The sequence below is a fragment of the Nicotiana tomentosiformis genome, chromosome 4, assembly GCF_000390325.3.
Source record: "Nicotiana tomentosiformis chromosome 4, ASM39032v3, whole genome shotgun sequence".
NCBI lineage: Eukaryota > Viridiplantae > Streptophyta > Magnoliopsida > Solanales > Solanaceae > Nicotiana > Nicotiana tomentosiformis.
In genome coordinates, this window is record NC_090815.1 from 18,540,641 (window position 1) to 18,560,710 (window position 20,070).

The 20,070-nt window shown below is 36.1% G+C and overlaps 1 protein-coding gene across 1 annotated transcript in view; it reads left to right on the plus strand.

Annotated features, from left to right (window-relative positions):
* The window catches only part of LOC104087565 (UPF0481 protein At3g47200-like), a 64,836-nt gene that overhangs the window by 23,895 nt on the left and 20,871 nt on the right, over nucleotides 1-20,070 (plus strand). The window lies entirely within an intron of this gene.

Below are 20,070 nucleotides of genomic sequence, written 5' to 3' on the forward strand. Positions count from 1 at the left end.
CCTGAGCTGGAGAAAAGGTGTGGATATTTACTCTGCATGTCCGATTCGGACTCCCAGGTAGATGTCTTTACCGGCTGACCTCTCCATTGCACCCGAACTGAAGGATAACTCTTAGACCTCAACTGGCGAACTTGCCGGGTTAGAATTGCCACCGGCTCTTCCTCGTAAGTCAAATCCTTGTCCAACTGGACAGAGCTGAAATCTAACACATGGGATGGATCACCATGATATTTTCGGAGCATAGACACATGGAACACCGGATGAACTGCTGATAAACTAGGTGGTAATGCAAGCATGTAGTCTACTTCACCCACTCTTTCAAGAATTTCAAAGGGTCCGATATACCTAGGGCTCAACTTGCCCTTCTTTCCGAACCTCATTACACCTTTCCTAGGTGAAACCCGGAGCAATTTTCTTTCTCCAACCATGAATGCAATATCACAAACCTTACGGTTGGCATAACTATTTTGCCTAGACTGAGCTGTGCGAAGTCGATCCTGAATAATCTTGACCTTATCCAAGGCATCCTGTACCAAATCAGTACCCAACAACCGAGCCTCTCCCGGTTCAAACTAACCAACTGGCGATCGGCATCGCCTTCCGTATAATGCCTCATATGGAGCCATCTGAATGCTCGACTGGTAGCTATTATTATAAGCAAACTCTGCAAGTGGAAAGAAGTGATCCCAAGAACCTCTAAAGTTTATAACACAAGAGCGGAGCATATCTTTCAATATCTGAATAGTGCGCTCTGACTATCTGTCTGTCTGTAGATGAAATGATGTACTCAACTCCACCCGCGTGCCTAACTCACATTGTACAGCCCTCCAGAAATGTGAGGTAAACTGCGTACCTCTATCTGAAATAATAGACACGGGCAACCCGTGAAGGCGGACAATCTCACGAATGTAAATTTCAACTGACCTCTATGAAGAATAGGTAACTGCCACTGGAGTGAAATGTGCTGACTTGGTCAATCTGTCCACAATGACCCAAACTGCGTCAAATTTTCTATGAGTCCGTGGGAGCCCAACAACAAAATCCATAGTGATACGCTCCCACTTCCACTCAGGAATTTCTAACTTATGAAGCAAACCACCAGGTCTCTGATGCTCGTACTTAACTTGATGACAATTCAGACACCGAGCTACATATGTAACTATATCCTTTTTCATTCTCTTCCACCAATAATGTTGCTGCAAATCTTGATACATTTTGGCGATACCTGGATGAATTGAATACCTGGAACTGTGTGCTTTTTCCAGAATTAATTCACGAATCCCATCCACATTAGGCACACAGATACGACCCTGCATTCGCAAAACCCCATCTTCCCCCACAGCAACCTGTTTGGTATCACCGTGTCGCACCGTGTCCTTAAGGACAAGTAATTGAAGATCATCATACTGCCTCTCTCTGATGCGCTCATATAAGGAAGACCGAGCAACTGTGCAAGCTATAACCCGACTGGGTTTTGAAACATCTAACCTCACGAACTGATTAGCCAAAGTCTGAACATCTGCAGCTAATGGCCTTTCACCAACCAGAATATACGCAAGACTGCCCATACTCATAACCTTTTTACTCAAAGCATCGACTACCACATTGGCCTTTCCGGGGTGATACAAAATGGTGATATCATAGTCTTTCAACAACTCCAACCATATTCTTTGCCTCAAATTAAGATCTTTTTGTTTGAACAGGTACTGATGGCTACGATGATCAGTAAATACCTCCACGAGACACCGTAGAGGTAATGCCTCCAAATCTTCAGCGCATGAACAATGGCTGCCAGTTCTAAGTCATGAACATGGTAATTCTCCTCGTGATCTTTCAACTGTCGCGACGCATATGCAATCACCCTGCCATCTTGCATTAATACTGCACTAAGCCCAATGTGAGAGGCGTCACAATATACCGTATACGATCCTGAACTTTTGGGTAATACCAACACTAGCGTTGTAGTCAAAGCAGTCTTGAGCTTCTGAAAGCTCAACTCACACTCGTCTGACCATCTAAATGGGGCACCATTCTGGGTCAATCTGGTCTTAATAGTTGTTCATAATCAATTACAAAATCGTCAATTAACTTCATGTTAACAAAAATATCGTTTCAAACCTTCACAATACTAATAACGAGATGCGAGGCATGAAGACCTCATAATTGTTTATCCGAATTAACGAGTCACTTTTAATGCCACCTGGGCGGGCACCTACCTCTTAGGTTACAACTCAATATTACAACACTAATTTGGCAAGTATGCACAGAGAATTTCATACAAATATTTTAAAATAAGCCTAGCAGGCATGACTTCCTATTAGTACTATAGTACAAATTTAATTTCACAAAGGAGGATTTAAACACAAGGATTTTTATCACAAGGATCTCGTCCTTATATAACTTTCACCACAGCTCGTAGCCCAGTTTAAACATATCATTTTATATTAAAATACGAGGATCTCGTCCTCAGTTTTGAATCACAAGTAATATGCACATCGTGCCAATCGAAAATTTCCATTTTCTCCTTTAATAATTTCGGTTACATAAAATCACAACACATAATGAACCCCACACCGGTAGGGCATATAATTCATAATTTGTAATTAATTATCCGAAAATTACATCAAAACTTATTGATATGAGTAATAGAAAGCCACTTTTAGAGCTCTTCATAGTGACCAACATGGAATGATAGGTGTAGTTATCTCCATAGAATCTCCCAACATGAGTAAACACATAAGTAGATTATAGAATTACGAAGCTCACTCATAAATGGAGCACAATAGGAGGACTCGTCTCGATACTCAGAACCAAATCAAGTTAAGGAAATTATTCCTTTATATTAAATCGAGGTCGCGCCTGTAACGATACCATCTGATGTATCGACCTCCGCCATACCATAAAATAATTGTATAACGGCTGGGCCTCCACCACTAGGACGCCTTCTACCCGCATGTCCTCCACCCCTAACTGGTCGTGTGGGTGGTGTAGTAACTGCCATGGGGCACGTAGTTTGAGTGCTTTGATGAAATATGTCTCTCCCAAGTCTGGGACAATTTTCTCATAATGTGCCTAGTATCACCGCATTCATAACAACCCATTTGCGAGGTTGGCTGCTCATACTGAGTCTGTGCCAGATAACTGGAATAACCATTATAGGACATTTTTATGTCAGTGGTGCATTAAAAGAACTTACTGGAGCACCTCGATTAATCCGATGTGCGAACTGGGCTAGCCGACTGCCCGAGCCCCCGCGATAATGATTTATACTCACAGAGTAGAATCGACTGAATCCCCCAGAACCTCGAAACGTCTTGGTCTCCTTAGTTTCCTTTTTCCTCACCCCGAACACGTTCTAATATCTTGGCAATTTCTACCACTAGTAGAAATGAAGTATCAGCCTGTAGCTCCCGATTCATACAAAATTTTACGATCATAATTGAGTCCTTTAATGATTATGTGGACTCGCTCTCTGGCTATAGGAAGAAAAGTAGGAATATGACGGGCTAACCTATTGAACCTGATGGCATATTATGACACCGTCATGGTGACCTGATGCAATCGTTCAAACCCTATGCGCCATGCATTACGGAGAGTCCGGAAAACAAACTCTTTCAAAAGTATTTCTGAGAACCGAGCCAAGTGGGCGGTGTTGTATTGGTTGGTCTGCCCTCTTCATAGGCTTACCACAGACACCTGTGGAGAATTATCTCTCCCAGGGCCAATTTCTTCTTTTGTTATGCTGACTCCTATTTCTTAACATACTCTTTGATTCTTCTTTGGGGTAAACTTTACCCTTATTTATATACAATGATCACAAAAGTAGAGCTCCATACAGACAATTCTTAGTCCAGAATCTCGTCAACCACTGTATTTCCTTCGAAGCACCCCAAAATCCGCAACCGTGACGTCCACGCTGAGTAGGCCTTCTGTAAATTTAATGTTGTTTCTCTAACTCCTTTGGTACTAAAGTATAAGATTATTTCGGAGGCGGACATACCGCAAGTCCCAACCTTATTCTCTACAAGATCTCAGGCCTTAAACACATGTAAATTTTGGGAGAACCTTTCAGTACCACATATATACATTTCAGACCAAAACTGATATAACACATGACTCGCAATCCATTCATTGATAGTGGACTCCCCCACTCGGCGCGAAGTCATAGTTCACCTCGTCAGATGGTCCACAATATTAACCTTCACAACTCGTATAAAATAACCAGATGCCAAGGTACGTTGCACCCCCACATTATTCACTGGGTGATCTCTTTATACGTCCGCATCTTCAGTTGGAATCACATGTTGAGGCAATATTTGAGCATATCTGGCTCCCTCGTAGTTCATCTGCGGCATCACGAACCGTCGACGCACAACTGATACCGAGAGCGCAATGTCATACACGAGTAGATGCAAAGGAATGTGACATATAGGTTTCAAGCAAAATCAATGCCGCACGATAAGGAATGAAAGAGGTGATATTTTTCCTAAACTTCATAGCCTCTGAGAGATAAGTACAGATGTCTCTGTACCAATCCTTCAGACTCTACCAAGCTTGCTCATGACTCGTGAGACCTATGTAACCTAGTGCCCTGATACAAACTGTCACGACCCAAAATTTTCACCTTCGGACCGTGATGGCGCCTTACATTTCATTTGCTAGGCAAGCCAACTTTAAAATAATATTAAACAATTTTTTTTAAAATAATTTTTAAATTATTAATAATCAAAGAAACAAATGCGGAAATAAATTTTGAATAAGTGCACGAGCACTGGTGTCACAAATCTATAAAAATAACGGTGTCTAAATACCATTCCAGAACTGGTGTCACAAGTGCACGAACTTCTAGAATAATACAAATAAAGGTCTAAATAAAATGAAGCTGTCTGGAAATAAAACACAGCTAAAGTAAAATAGACGGGGACTTCAGAACTGCGGACGCCATGCAGTTATACCTCAAGTCTCCTCCGAGTAGCTGAAATCCGAGCAAGTCTATGGCACGCCGCTGGGACCTTCTCTGAAATCTGCACTATAAGTGCAGAGCGTAGTATCAGTACAACCGACTCCATGTACTGGTAAGTGCTGAACCTAACCTCGATGAAGTAGTGATGAGGCTAAGGCGGGTCACTTACATTTCCTGTACACAATATTAGTATCAACAACAATAATAGAATTAAATCGGGTAACTCGTTTATAATAATTGAAGCCAACTCAGCAGTCATAACCAATTATCATTTCCATCAACTCTGTTGCAGCGTGCAACCCGCTCTCACAATATATTCACATTTTAATCAAGTTTGTTGCGGCGTGCAACCCGATATATATATATATATATATATATATATATATATATATATATATATATATATATATATATATATATATGTATGTATGTATGTCGACTTTTAAATAAGTCTGTTGCGGCATGCAACCCGATCCTCCAATATGAACTTTTAACAAGTTTGTTGCGGCGTGCAACCCGATCCTCCAATATGGACTTTTAATAAGTCTGTTGCGGCGTGCAACCCGATCCTCCAATATGGACTTTTAATAAGTCTGTTGCGGCGTGCAACCCGATCCTCCAATATATTTATTATAATTAATTCTGTTGCGGCGTGCAGCCCGATCCTCCAATATATTCATTATAATCAATCATGTTGCGGCGTGCAACCCGCTCCTCCAACATATTCATTTACCAATTCTTATAGAAGAATTTCCCCAATAAATGCAATAATTAATAAAAATTATAAAACAACAAGCATACAATAATTATGATTTAATTATGAAACAAACAAAGGCAAATAGCAAATTATTATAGAAATTAGAGAGAAAATATGCAGTTTAATATTTAATATGCTAAATCTCTAATAACAATTAAGGCACATAATTCAAATAGCATGTAACAATTAATGGAGGAATTCAAGAATTAATATTTGGCAAAGAATAGGAGAGAAACAAGTATTATAACAATTAATTCATAATTTAAAATAATTTATCGCTCCGCCCAGACAATATTCCAACAAACACAACACTGAAATGTCACCCTTATAACCACATAATATCAACGGTAAAATGCCACCCTTATCTCCCCAAAATAACAACTCACACTACACAATAATTTACACGAAAAATTATCATAGCAACATAATAGAATCAATTCATATCACAATTTACCCAATGGCCACAACCAAATTCCAAAGATATAACAAAATTAATTAATTTCACAACAAATAGCCCAAGGCTCCAAACAATGTATATATCACCAAAAAACAATCAATAGAGATAGAAATTACTCAACATAAAGAAAAGACTTCATTAAATTTAAATTTTCAATAATTATATAACCACCTCTTCTTAAGCTCATATAATTAATTATTTGCAGAGGAAAATTCATATTGGAATTAATTTCCAAGAAATATTAAACCAACAATACTCACAAAATTTCATAAATATTTCAAGTAAAAATCACATCAAATCATCATATAAAAACAAATTCAACAATAAGGATTTAGGCATGGAAAACAGATGATTTAATAATTTTTCACAATTTTCCAATTTACTACACAATAATGTTTAAGATTTTAATTCAATGAATTTTTGCACGTATAATCCCGAGTACGTACTCGTCACCTCGCATACACGGTTTTTTACATTTCACAAATGGCACAAAAAACTCAATGCCTAAGGGGTAATTCCCCAACTCGAGGTTAAGCAAGACACTTACCTTTTTGAGGTTATGCCGATATTCTAAAATCGTATTTTTGCTTGAATTGACCTACGGACCGCTCAAATCTAACCAAATTAATTGTATAACTTCATTAAAATTAATCGGAAATAATTTCGGATAATAATACGTCGATTTAAAATTTTATTCCAAAAATTCAACAAAAGTTAACGCGGGACTCGCCCCTCGGAACCCGACATAATTTTCATGAAATCCGAACACCTATTCCGATACGAGTTCAACCATATCAATTTTTATCGAATTCCAATAATAACTCGACCTCCAAATCTTAAATTTTTATTTTTGGAAAATTTTATAAAAATCTTGATTTCTTCCATTTAAATCCGAATTAAATGATGAATATAATCATGGATTCATGAAATATAAACACTTTAGGATATAGAACACTTACCCAAATCAAGCTTGTGAAAACTCCCTCCAGAATCGCCCAAATCCGAGCTCCAAAAATCCAAAAACGAAAATAGAAAAATGACCAACTTTTGGTCCTTAACATTCTGCCCAGATTCGCACCTGCGGTTACTGTTCATGCACCTGCGGGAACTGTTCACGCACCTGCGGGAACTGTTCACGCACCTGGGAAAAAACAGCAACTGCCCAGAAATTCCAGCAGCTTTTCTTCAAGTCTGAATTGATCCGTTAACCTTCCTAAATCCACCCGAGGCCCTTGGAACCTCAACCAAATATACCAACATGTCCCAAAATACAATACGAACTTAGTCGAGGTTTCAAACCGCGTCAAACAACGCTGAAATTACGAATCGCGTATCGAATAGAATTATAAGTTTTCAAATCTTTCAACTACTATATTTTGCGCTGAAACGTATCAAATCAATTCGGAATGACTTCAAATTTTGCACACAAGTCATAATTGACTTAATGGAGCTATTCCCATTTCCGGAATCAAAATCCGACCACGTTATCAAAATTTTACCCTTCGGTCGAACTTTTTCAAAATCTTATATTTTCCAACTTTCGCCAAAATGTGTCGAATTGTCCTACGGACTTCCAAATCCAAATCCGAACATACGCCTAAGTCCGAAATCATCATAAGAAACTATTGCCATCCTCGAAATTCTATTCCGGGGTCGTTTACTCATAAGCCAACTCTCCGGTCAAACTTTCCAAAAATTCAACTTTCGGCATTTTAAGCTTAATTCCACTACGGACTTTCAAATAATTTTTCGGATACTCTCCTAAGTCCAAAATTACCATACTGAGCTATTGACATCATCAAAATTCAATTCCGGAGTCGTTTTCTCAAAAGTCAACTCTCCGGTCAACTCTGCCCATTTAAGCTTTAAATTAAGGATTGTTCTTTTAATTTAATTCTGAATCCTCAGTAAATCAAACTCGACCACACCTCGCGGGTCATAATACATATTGTGAAGCTGCTCGAGACCTTAAGTCACTGAACGTGGTGTAAACTTTTAAAACGGCAAGTCGGGTCGTTACACTTTGAGAACAAAGTTTTTATAGAGAAGATATACTTCAAAGATTATTGAGAGTGTATTGGTATTAAACCCCTCAATGCATATATATATATATATATATATATATATATATATATATATATATATATATATATAGCTTTGATCTATAGAGAGGTGATGTGAGACCTCTCCTAGGCCAATTAATGTATTTATCGTTTCTCTTTTTATCCTTATTTTCTTAACCGGGGGTTAATCTTATTTCTATCTTATTTATTGTATTTAATTAAATATTAATAAAAAATTATTTAATTTCACCAGCTATATAAAGTCCTTTGGTTTATTCGTTATTCACAAACATGTTTCAATAATCACAAGTGATTATTCAAAATTTTGTAAAAAATAACTTGGAATACACGTACGTTACGTGTCGAGAGACTAGTAATAATATGTATGTGGATGTTCTAAGCTTCAAATGGAAACACTTTGTTTTTTCAGAATTCCTAAATGACTAATTCTATTTTTTATAAATAAAAGCCTTGTAAGTCATGGTTGATGACACGAATATAATGAAAAAGATGATATTCTTTCTCGTCTCAACTTTGTCTACTATTCTCTTGTTCTTGTTATGATTTCCTTTAATTTTATAATATTTTAATCATTTAATTTGTCATTATTATAAACATTCTTTCAAAATACTTGATCTTTTATTTTAGGTAGACTTGATGCTTGTCTCGTGGTTTTAATATATGATTAAAGGATATTATCATTGATGGAGAATTACTCTATACAAATAGAGTTAAAATATTCATTTTTGGTTATATATGAGCCGTTGAATTTTCTTGCATTGAAGAAAAATTCAAGTATAGTAGTAAAAAAAGGTTTAAAATTGCTTTAGATCATAGGTTTAAATTCCAACTATGACATCCTAGAGTTTTTTTGAACGGCGAAGGTCCAAATATACCCATGTAATTTCGAAAATGGTCTAAGAATACTCCTCGTTATATTATTGGTTGTCTATACCCCTGCAGTCATACTTTGGGTTCAAATATACACCTCATTTAAATGGAGGGACACGTGTCATCGTCCTGTTGGTCAATTCTAAATATCTCCTAATTAATTAAAAAGACTCATTACCCATACCTGAAAAGCAATTTTCTAAAGCTATTTTTTTTTTGTAAAAACTGAAAAAAACTGGATTTTTTCTTACTAAAAACTGAAAAAAATGAAAATATTTTTTTTCCAGTTTTTATAAAAAAACTGCTTTAAAAAACATTGAAAAGCAATCTTTTAAAGCAATATTCTTTTAAAAACTGGAAAGAAAATAGAAAAGCAATTTTCTAAAGCGTGTAAAAACTGGAAAAAAACTAAAATATTTTTAACTAAAAACTGGAAAAAAAATATTTGTTTTTTCAGTTTTTAAAAAAATATTGCTTTAGAAAATTGCTTTTCATTTTTTTTTTAGTTTTTACAAAAACTATTGCTTTAGAAATTATTTTTCAGTTTTTTTTAAGCAATATTTTTCTAAAAACTGGAAAAAAATATTTTCAATTTTTTTCAGTTTTAGTAAAAAAATAACATTTAGTTTTTTCCAATTTTTACAAAAATATTGCTTTAGAAAATTGCTTTTCAGTTTTTACAAAAACATTATTTTAAAAAACATTTTTCAGTTTATTTTGTAAAAACTAGAAAAAAAAATATTTTTGTTTTTTCAGTTTTTATTAAAAACAAAATTCAGTTTTTTCCACTTTTTACAAAGAAAATTGCTTTTCGGGTATGGGTAATGAGTCTTTTTAATTAATTAGGAGATATTTAGAATTGGCCAACAGGACGATGACACGTGTCCCTCTGTTTAAATGAGGAGTATATTTGAACCCAAAGTATGACTGCAGGGGTATAGATAACCCAATAGTATAACGAGGGGTATTCTTAGACCATTTTCGAAAGTACGGGGGTATATTTGGACCTTTGCCGTTTTTTGAATCCCCTTGTATAAATTTCTAGATCCATCACTAGATAGTATGATCTATTATTTTTCATGTTTGCAACTTATGTTAGTTCACCATTTTTTTTCTTTACTTTTATTTTTAAAACATTTTTTGTTGCCAGAACAAAATAAGAGAATCTAATATCATTTTGACTTACTTTCCAATGAATTTTTTTTATTTATAAATTATAAATTTAATTTTAAATATGCTATTGTATTTCTATTTTTATTTCCTAGTACTTTAGTCGACTTTAGAAGAAAATGCAAATCTAATGCTACAAATGAACTTAAGAAAAATTGGGCTATCTAAATATGATTTCTTTTGGATTAAAAATCCTTTCATTACGACAAATATCAGAGTACGTATGTTGTTGTTGAGGTTTTATTTTTAAGATGAAATAGTCTTAAAATGAGGGTGAATGGGAAATGGAGGAAAAATAAAATTTTTGAGTAAAATTTTAAGTTTCCCTCTCTTGACAATGAGACATTATCCCATATTGGAAGAGGAAGACATTTTTGGTGGGTATATATATAATTGCTCTTCTTGTAGCTCTTAAAGAGTTAAGAAGAAAGCAAGCCTCGCGCCGTCGTCGTCGCTCGGCTCGGCTTCGGCTTCGGCTTCGGCTTCGGATTTGGTCAAATGATCGATTGATTGACCCGCACAATCCGTGTATTGACCACTAGGTAGCCGCCTAATGCTCTTCCCACCATGAATGTGCTTGCTCCACAAACTGGCTGCTATATATATGTGCAGCAGCTGTTGAAGAAAGACACACACAATACACAAGACCAACAAACTGAAAATCGCTCAACAGATTTGGCTATACATTGCACTCCTTCCTCTCAGCATTTCCATACGATTTTCTAAGTTTCTACTCCTTCGTTCTGCATTGTTTTAACTTCAAACAAAGCAACTGTAAGTGTGATTTGCTACAGAACTTTGTGTTCGCTGAAACACTGGGGTTTGAAGTACCGCTATACCAGTGTGTGATTCGTTCTATCCTGGGAGAAAATAATCCATTACCTTGGGTACTAGGAGGGGATTAAATTCCTTAAGGAAATACTGTGAATTCAATGGGCTCGAATTAATTACTATTTCATTACGATAACTTATATTTTACAGAATTATTATTTACAAATACAGCAATATTGACGGGACTAACAATCTTAAGAAATTTAATCCCTATTTCTGTATTTGTGTTATTCTTATTATTCTGCAAACTAAAACCTTTGTAGTTTTGTGTACTCCCGTTTTGGAGAGTAAAGCCTTCGTGGCGTTTTGTTGGACATTAAAATCTACATAATTTTTACTCCAGTTTGAAAACGTTTATTAAATATTTGTTTGTGTCATTCTTTTACAGAAAAAATGACGATTGAAAGCGAAAACCAAGCTGTTCCGATGGTGAATGCCAACGCATCGACAAGCCGAACACCGGCGTTGGCACTGGCAGAAAAACCCGAAAAATTTTCCGGGATTGATTTCAAGCGCTGGCAGCAGAAGATGTTCTTCTACTTAACTACGTTATGTCTACAGAAGTTCATCAAGGAAGATGTTCCTGATCTGCCAGATAAAACTCCAGAGAATGAACGCTTTCTCGTGATTGAAGCGTGGAAGCATTCTGATTTTTTATGCAAGAATTATATTCTTAGCGGACTGGATTATAATCTGTATAATGTATACAGTAGCGTGGAGACGTCAAAAGAATTATGGAATGCGCTTGAAAAGAAATATAAAACTGAAGATGTCGGGATGAAGAAATTCGTTGCCGCAAAATTTTTGGACTACAAAATGGTAGATAGCAAGTCTGTTATTACCCAAGTCTAGGAATTGCAAGTGATTATTCATGATCTACTTGCTGAAGGTCTTGTCATCAACGAAGCATTCCAAGTAGCAGCAATGATTGAGAAGTTTCCTCCGTTGTGGAAGGACTTCAAAAATTATTTGAAACACAAACGAAAGAAAATGTCCCTTGAAGATCTCATTGTTCGGTTGAGAATCGAAGAGGACAATAAAGCTGCTGAAAGGAGAGGCCGTGGAAATTCAACAATAATGGGAGCAAATATTATTGAAGATAACAAAAATAGGAAGAAGGCTTATGGTCCGAAATACAACCCAAGCAAGAAGCGGTTCAGTGAAAACTGCTACAACTGTGGGAAAACCGGACACAATCTACGGAGTGTCGTGCTCTGAAGAAAGACAAGAAAAGGGGTCAAGCAAACATGGTAGTAAACCATGATGATGTTGATAACTTGTGTGCCATACTTTCTGAATGTAACTTGGTGGGAAATCCTAAACTGTGGTGGTTTGATTCAGGAGCCACTCGCCATGTTTGTGCAGTTAGAGAAGCTTTTGCTACTTATGCTCCTGCTGGACCCGGAGAGACAGTTTATATGGGAAATGCTTCAACAGCAAAAGTTGAAGGATATGGGAAGATATTTCTGAAAATGACTTCTGGCAAGGTCATGACTTTGAACAATGTCCTTCATGTTCCCGAAATAAGAAAGAATTTAGTCTCTACTGGACTTCTTGTTAAGCACGGTTTTAAGTGTATTTTTGTGTCCAACAAGTTTGTCATTAGTAAGAATGAAATATTTGTAGGAAAAGGTTACCTCACCGAGGGCCTTTTCAATCTGAATGTAATGGTTGTGGAAAACAATAATAATATTTCAGCTTCTTCTTACTTACTTGAGTCAAATGATTTATGGCATGTACGTTTGGGTCATGTCAATTATAAAACCTTGCGGAAAATGATTAACTTGGAAGTACTGCCCAAGTTTGAATGCGAAAAATCAAAATGTCAAACATGTGTGGAATCTAAGTATGTTAAACATCCTTATAAGTCAGTTGAAAGGAATTCAAATCCTTTAGACTTAATTCACACAGATATTTGTGACATGAAGTCAATACCATCTCGCGGTGGAAAGAAGTATTTCATAACTTTTATTGACGATGGTACTCGATATTGCTATGTTTACTTACTGAATAGTAAAGATGAAGCAATAGACGCATTCAGGAAATACAAAAATGAAGTTGAAACGCTACTTAACAAGAAAGTAAAAATGATAAGAAGTGATAAGGGTGGTGAATATGAATCTCCTTTTGAAGAAATATGTTTAGAATATGGAATTATTCATCAAACAACAGCCCCTTACACGCCCCAATCTAATGGGATTGCGGAAAGAAAGAATCGCACATTAAAGGAGATGATGCATGAGTTGTTGATAAGTTCTGGTTTGCCACAAAACTTGTGGGGGGAAGCCATTCTTACGGCTAATCGAATATTAAATCGAGTGCCCCATAGCAAAACACAATCCATTCCATATGAAAAATGGAAAGGAAGGAAGCCCAACTTGAATTACTTTAAAGTGTGGGGGTGTTTGGCAAAAGTGCAAGTTCCTAAACCCAAAAGGGTAAAGATAGGACCGAAAACCGTTGATTGTGTTTTCATAGGATATGCGACAAATAGTAAAGCATATCGATTTCTGGTTCATAAATCAAAAAATCCCGACATTCATAATAATACGGTTATAGAATCAGATAATGCTGAGTTCTTTGAAAATATATATCCGTATAAAAAGGAATGTGAGTCGTTTGGTGAAGGATCTAAACGACCTCGGGAAGAAACAAAAGAAAGTACATGTAATCAGGAGGATCCAAGACGTAGTAAACGTCAAAGAACGTCTACTTTATTTGGACCAGATTTTGTGACTTTCTTATTGGAGAATGAGCCTCAAACATGTAAAGAAGCTATGATTTCTTCGGAATCATTGTTTTGGAAAGAGGCAGTCAATAGTGAAATAGAATCCATATTGAACAACCATACATGGGAATTGGTTGATCTTCCTCCTGGAAATAAACCTTTGGGTTCTAAATGGATTTTTAAGAGAAAAATCAAAGATGATGGCACTATTGATAAATTCAAGGCAAGACTCGTAGTCAAAGGGTATAGACAACGAGAAGGTCTAGACTACTTTGATACATACTCTCCAGTTACAAGAATTACGTTCATACGGATGTTAGTAGCATTAGCTGCAGTGTATGGTCTTGAAATTCATCAAATGGATGTTAAGACGGCCTTCTTAAATGGAGAGTTGGAGGAAGAAATTTACATGGAACAACCTGAAGGGTTTGTGGTTCCAGGTAAAGAAAAGAAGGTATGTAGACTTGTTAAGTCTCTTTACGGACTAAAACAAGCACCCAAACAATGGCATGCGAAATTTGACCAAACAATGTTGTCAAATGGTTTTAAGATAAATGAATGTGATAAATGTGTGTACATTAAAAATGTTCCAAATCACATAGTCATTGTTTGCCTATATGTGGATGATATGCTGATAATGAGTAATGACATTGCCAATATAAATGCTACTAAGCATATGCTCAATAGCAAGTTTGATATGAAAGACTTGGGAGTTGCTGATTTAATTCTGGTAATTAAGATCCATAAGACTCCTCAAGGTCTGGCATTATCACAATCTCATTATATTAAGACAGTACTTGAAAAATTCAAGCACTTGGGCTTTAAAGTTGCAAAGACTCCAATTGACGTGAATCTTGCATTAGCAAAGAATAAAGGCCAAAGCATATCACAATTGGATTATGCTCGTGTGTTGGGATGCTTAATGTATATCATGAATTGTACACGACCAGATATAGCTTGTGCTATAAGTAAACTGAGTCGATATACGAGCAATCCAGGCCAATCTCATTGGATGGCAATGAAACGAGTTTTGGGATATTTAGAACATACCCAGAACTTTGAATTGCACTACAGTAATTTCCCTGCGGTGATTGAGGGATACTGTGATGCAAATTGGATCACCGGTTCAACTGATTCTAAGTCCACGAGTGGATATGTATTCACTATTGGTGGAGGAGCGGTATCTTGGAAGTCGTCCAAACAAACATGTATTGCCCGCTCTACAATGGAGGCTGAATTCATAGCCTTAGATAAAGCCGGTGAAGAAGCTGAATGGCTCCGAAATATCTTGGAAGACATTCCATTTTGGCCCAAACCGTTGGCACCAATATGCATACATTGTGATAGTCAACCGGCAATTGGAAGGGCTGGGAGCGTTACGTATAACGGTAAATCTCGTCATATACGACGAAAACATAAAACCGTTAGGCAATTACTCTCTAGAGGAATTATCACGATTGACTATGTAAAGTCAAGTGATAATGTATCGGATCCACTTACAAAAAGCCTAACTAGAGAGGTAGTTGAGAAATCATCAAGGAGAATGGGGCTATGGCCGAGAACAAGTCATTGTGGCGGTAACTCTACCTAGAAGACTGGAGATCCCAAGATCTAGGTTCAAGGAGATCAAACAAAGTCATTAATGACGGTTCAACATTGTCAAATAAAATTTTAGTCCGTTCTCGTGATGAGACAATGTTCAGTACCAAGGATAAAGCATTAAGGCTTTTTAATGATTTCTAAATTTGATACGGGGTATATCAAATAGTGTATCTACAGGATGACACGTTTAGGAATCACCTATGTAAGTGTGAAGTGTTAGCCGCTTCAAGGAGAACTTTGTAAGGCCAGTTCTCTACGCACTTATGAAACCAGGCAGTGTTCATGGCTGAAACGAATACAACAATGAGAACCAAAGACGGTTAAGGGTTGATTGTGTGACTTATGGTTGTCTAGGTATACACCAAAGATCGACGGTTCAAAGATATCAAATCTACCGATTGACCGAGTATATCCGACATAAGTTTACTACGGAAAGTTCAAAGAAAAACCTACTTATCCAGATGCGATTAATCCTTGCTTGTAAATCACACAGTTTTTTCATGCATACTTTCGTGATATAGCCATTCCCCATTCATGTGGGGGATTGTTGAGGTTTTATTTTTAAGATGAAATAGTCTTAAAATGAGGGTGAATGGGAAATGGAGGAAAAATTAATTTTTTGAGTAAAATTTTAAGTTCCCCCCTCTTGACAATGAGACATTGTCCCATATTGGAAGAGGAAGATATTTTTGGTGGGTGTATATATAATTGCTCTTCTTGTAGCTCTTAAAGAATTAAGAAGAAAGCAAGCCTCGCGCCGTCGTCGTCGTCGCTCGCTCGGCTCGGCTTCGGCTTCGGCTTCGGATTTAGATTTGGATTTGGATTTGGATTTGGTCAAATGATCGATTGATTGATTAATTTTTGAGACCAAATTTATTTGTTAATAGTAAATATTAACGTAAGATTATCCGCATTTGTAACGGATATTTTCCAATCCGTGTATTGACCACAAGGCAGCCGCCTAATGCTCTTTCCACCATGAATGTGCTTGCTCCACAAACAAGCTAATGCTTGCTCCACCATGCAGGGTGGACGATTGGTCTTCTTCAACACTGGCTGCTATATATATGTGCAGCAGCTGTTGAAGAAAGACACACACAATACACAAGACCAACAAACTGAAAATCGCTCAACAGATTTGGCTATACATTGCACTCCTTCCTCTCAACATTTCCATACGATTTTCTGAGTTTCTACTCCTTCGTTCTGCATTGTTTTAACTTCAAACAAAGCAACTGTAAGTGTGATTTGCTACCGAACTTTGTGTTCGCTGAAACACTGGGGTTTGAAGTACCGCTACACCAGTGTGTGATTCGTTCTATCCTGGGAGGAAATAATCTATTACCTTGGGTACTAGGAGGGGATTAAGTTCCTTAAGGAAATACTGTGAATTCAGTGGGCTCGAATTAATTACTATTTTATTACGATAACTTATATTTTGCAGAATTATTATTTACAAATACAGTAATATTGACGGGACTAACAATTGTGTACATGTATCGCACAACCTCGCAACACATGTTTCCCTTGCCATGTATTTTAAACTATAAGCCTTGTACAGAGAAGCGGACCCAGAATTTGAAGAACGTGGGTGTACTTTTGGATTCAACTAAAGTCTGCTTTGTAAATATGGTGTCACTACTAATATATCACTATTTTCTAAAGACATATACATATATATATATATATATATATATATATATATATATATATATATATGAATTTTATCATATTTTATGTGTGCCGGTGACCCCTCTCGATATAGCATAGGCACGCCTCTCCTTGTACCTATGCTTTACTCAAAAGTGACTGTCACTTACTCATACACATGGACATTGTAGCTGGCTAGCTGCGCAGTGGAGAGTCAGAAGCTTTAAAAAAAAAAAAACAGTTATGCTCTTCACCATCTCTTCCTCCATTACTTTTGATTATACTCTTATGAGTAATATATTACTAAGACTTTTGATTGTCTTTTCAAAAAAACAAAAGAAAAGAAAACATGACTTTTGATGTAGTGGCATATATATATATATATATATATATATATATATATATATATATATATGTATGTATGTATGCTAACTGCCACCCTCTCAATCTCTCATCCTTCAGACAATCAAGAAAGAGGAACAAGGGAGAATCAGCCAAATTAAAGTGGTAACTCTATGCATTTCCCGTTCTATATGATTAACACAAGAAACTAATTATATTCTTTAAGTAATTAATTTGTTACCTCAAGTTACATTATGTATGTATGTATGTATTGTATGTATGTATGTATTGTATGTATGTATTGTATGTATGTATGTATTGTATGTATGTACGCATGTATGCATGCACCGCAGACATATGTTCATATATGTATGTGTGTGTATGCAAAATATCATCCTTATTTTTACATAAAAGGAAGTCTTTCAATATGTATTTTGTTGTGTTTTATTGAAATGCTGTGCCATTACGATTTTAAATACTCCATTTTATACAGTCTACAATTTGTACATATGCATGGTTTTTTAGGTTAGCTTCCAGAGCAAGCCTAAGATTAATAAACACATAATTAAGGTTAATTACTACTAAATCATTCCTTATACTCCCTTGTATTTCCATATTTCTTAAGGAGTACTTTCTTTTTCGTAATAAGAATATAAGCAGATTAATTAAAATGTAAGCACAAATTCTAAGATATGGATATATCATGGCTTATATGTTCTCAATTGATATTAAAAGTGTAGTTTCCTGATCCTTTCTCTTTTCCAATCATCGAACAAACTTAATTCTTTCAATCTATGAATTAACTTAATTCTTTCAATCTATGAATTAAATTATTAACCAACTCTATCTCTCTTTTTATTAGCTAGTTGAATTACAGTCTCAAGAAAGTTATCCAAAATCAGGGATGGTAAAAAATACTGAGATTGTTCCCCTGATCAAAATCCTCTAATAGAAGCTACAAAAGATGAGGTATATCTCTTTCTATACATATATTTGTCACTCACAAAACAAATACTACTTAAATTGATGACAAAAGATTAGTTTCATGTGCATAAAATAATAACTGTGATTATTTTGTTCTTTAATTTATTATGTCGGGATAAATGATAAAAAAAACTTTAAAAAGCAAGAAAAGATATGACATGTTTTTGTTCCGGCATCTTTTCTTTCAGTGTGTTTTTATCAATTAGGAGTAATGTTTTATTTAATTAAAGTTACTTTTTTTAAATAAATAAAAAAGTACTCCCTCTCTTCCAATTTAGTAGTAACAATTTATGTGAAAAAGAAGAAAAATTATGACTTTTTCCCACTAATTACAGATAGAAGAAGGGAGGAAAGTAGACCATTTAATCGAGATTAAGGAAACAAGTGGTCAAAATCAATTGGTGTTGCAAACAAAAAAGTCTGCAAATCAAATCTTTGATGAAAGATTTAAGGATTTGGACAATACATCTATCAAATCCACTACCATACTCAAAGTAAATATGGGGCTACGAAAATCAAATCCAGAAGCTTATACACCAATGTTGATTTGTATTGGTCCTTACCATAAAAGAATCCTGAACTTAACTCCATGGAAAAGTACAAACTATTGTACCTACGACAGTTTCTCCAACGGAAAGTGGGGATCAATGTGGAAATGTCACGATCCGAAATTCCCACCTTCGGACCGTGATGGCGCCTAACATTTCACTTGCTAAGCAAATCAGTGTTAGAATAATATTAACTAATTTTTTTTAAATAATTTTTAAATTATTAATAATCAAAAAAACAAATACGGAAGCAAATTTTGAAATATAGTGAATAATTCATAAAAATAACAGTGTCTAAATACCATCCCAGAATTGGTGTCACAAGTGCACGAGCTTCTAGAATAATACAAATAAAGGTCTGAATAAAATAAAGTTGTCTGGAAATAAACACACAGCTAAAGTAAAATAGACGGGGACTTCAGAACTGCGGACGCCATGCAGTTATACCTCAAGTCTCCTCCGAGTAGCTGAAATATGAACAAGTCTATGGCACGCCGCTGAGACCAACTCTGAAATATGCACAAGAAGTGCAGAGCGTAGTATCAGTACAACCGACCCCATGTACTGGTAAGTGCTGAGCCTAACCTCGACGAAGTAGTGACGAGGCTAAGGCGGGTCACTTATATCAACAACAATAATAGAAATAAATCGGGTAACTCGTTTATAATAATTGAAGCCAACTCAGCAGTCATAACCAATTATCATTTCCATCAATTCTGTTGCAGCGTGCAAGCCGCTCTCACAATATATTCACATTCAATTCTGTTGCAGCGTGCAATTCGCTCTCACTTAACTTGCTGATAATTCAGACACCGAGCTACATATGTAACTATATTCTTTTTCATTCTCCTCCACCAATAATGTTGCCACAAATCTTGATACATTTTGGGGATACCTAGATGGATTGAATAGCTGGAACTGTGTGCTTTTTTAAGAATTAATTCACGAATCTCATCCACATTAGGCACACAAATACGATCCTACATTCGCAGAACCCCATCTCCCCCCACAGCAACCTGTTTGGTATCACTGTGCCGCACCGTGTCCTTAAGGACAAGTAATTGAAGATCATCATACTGCCTCT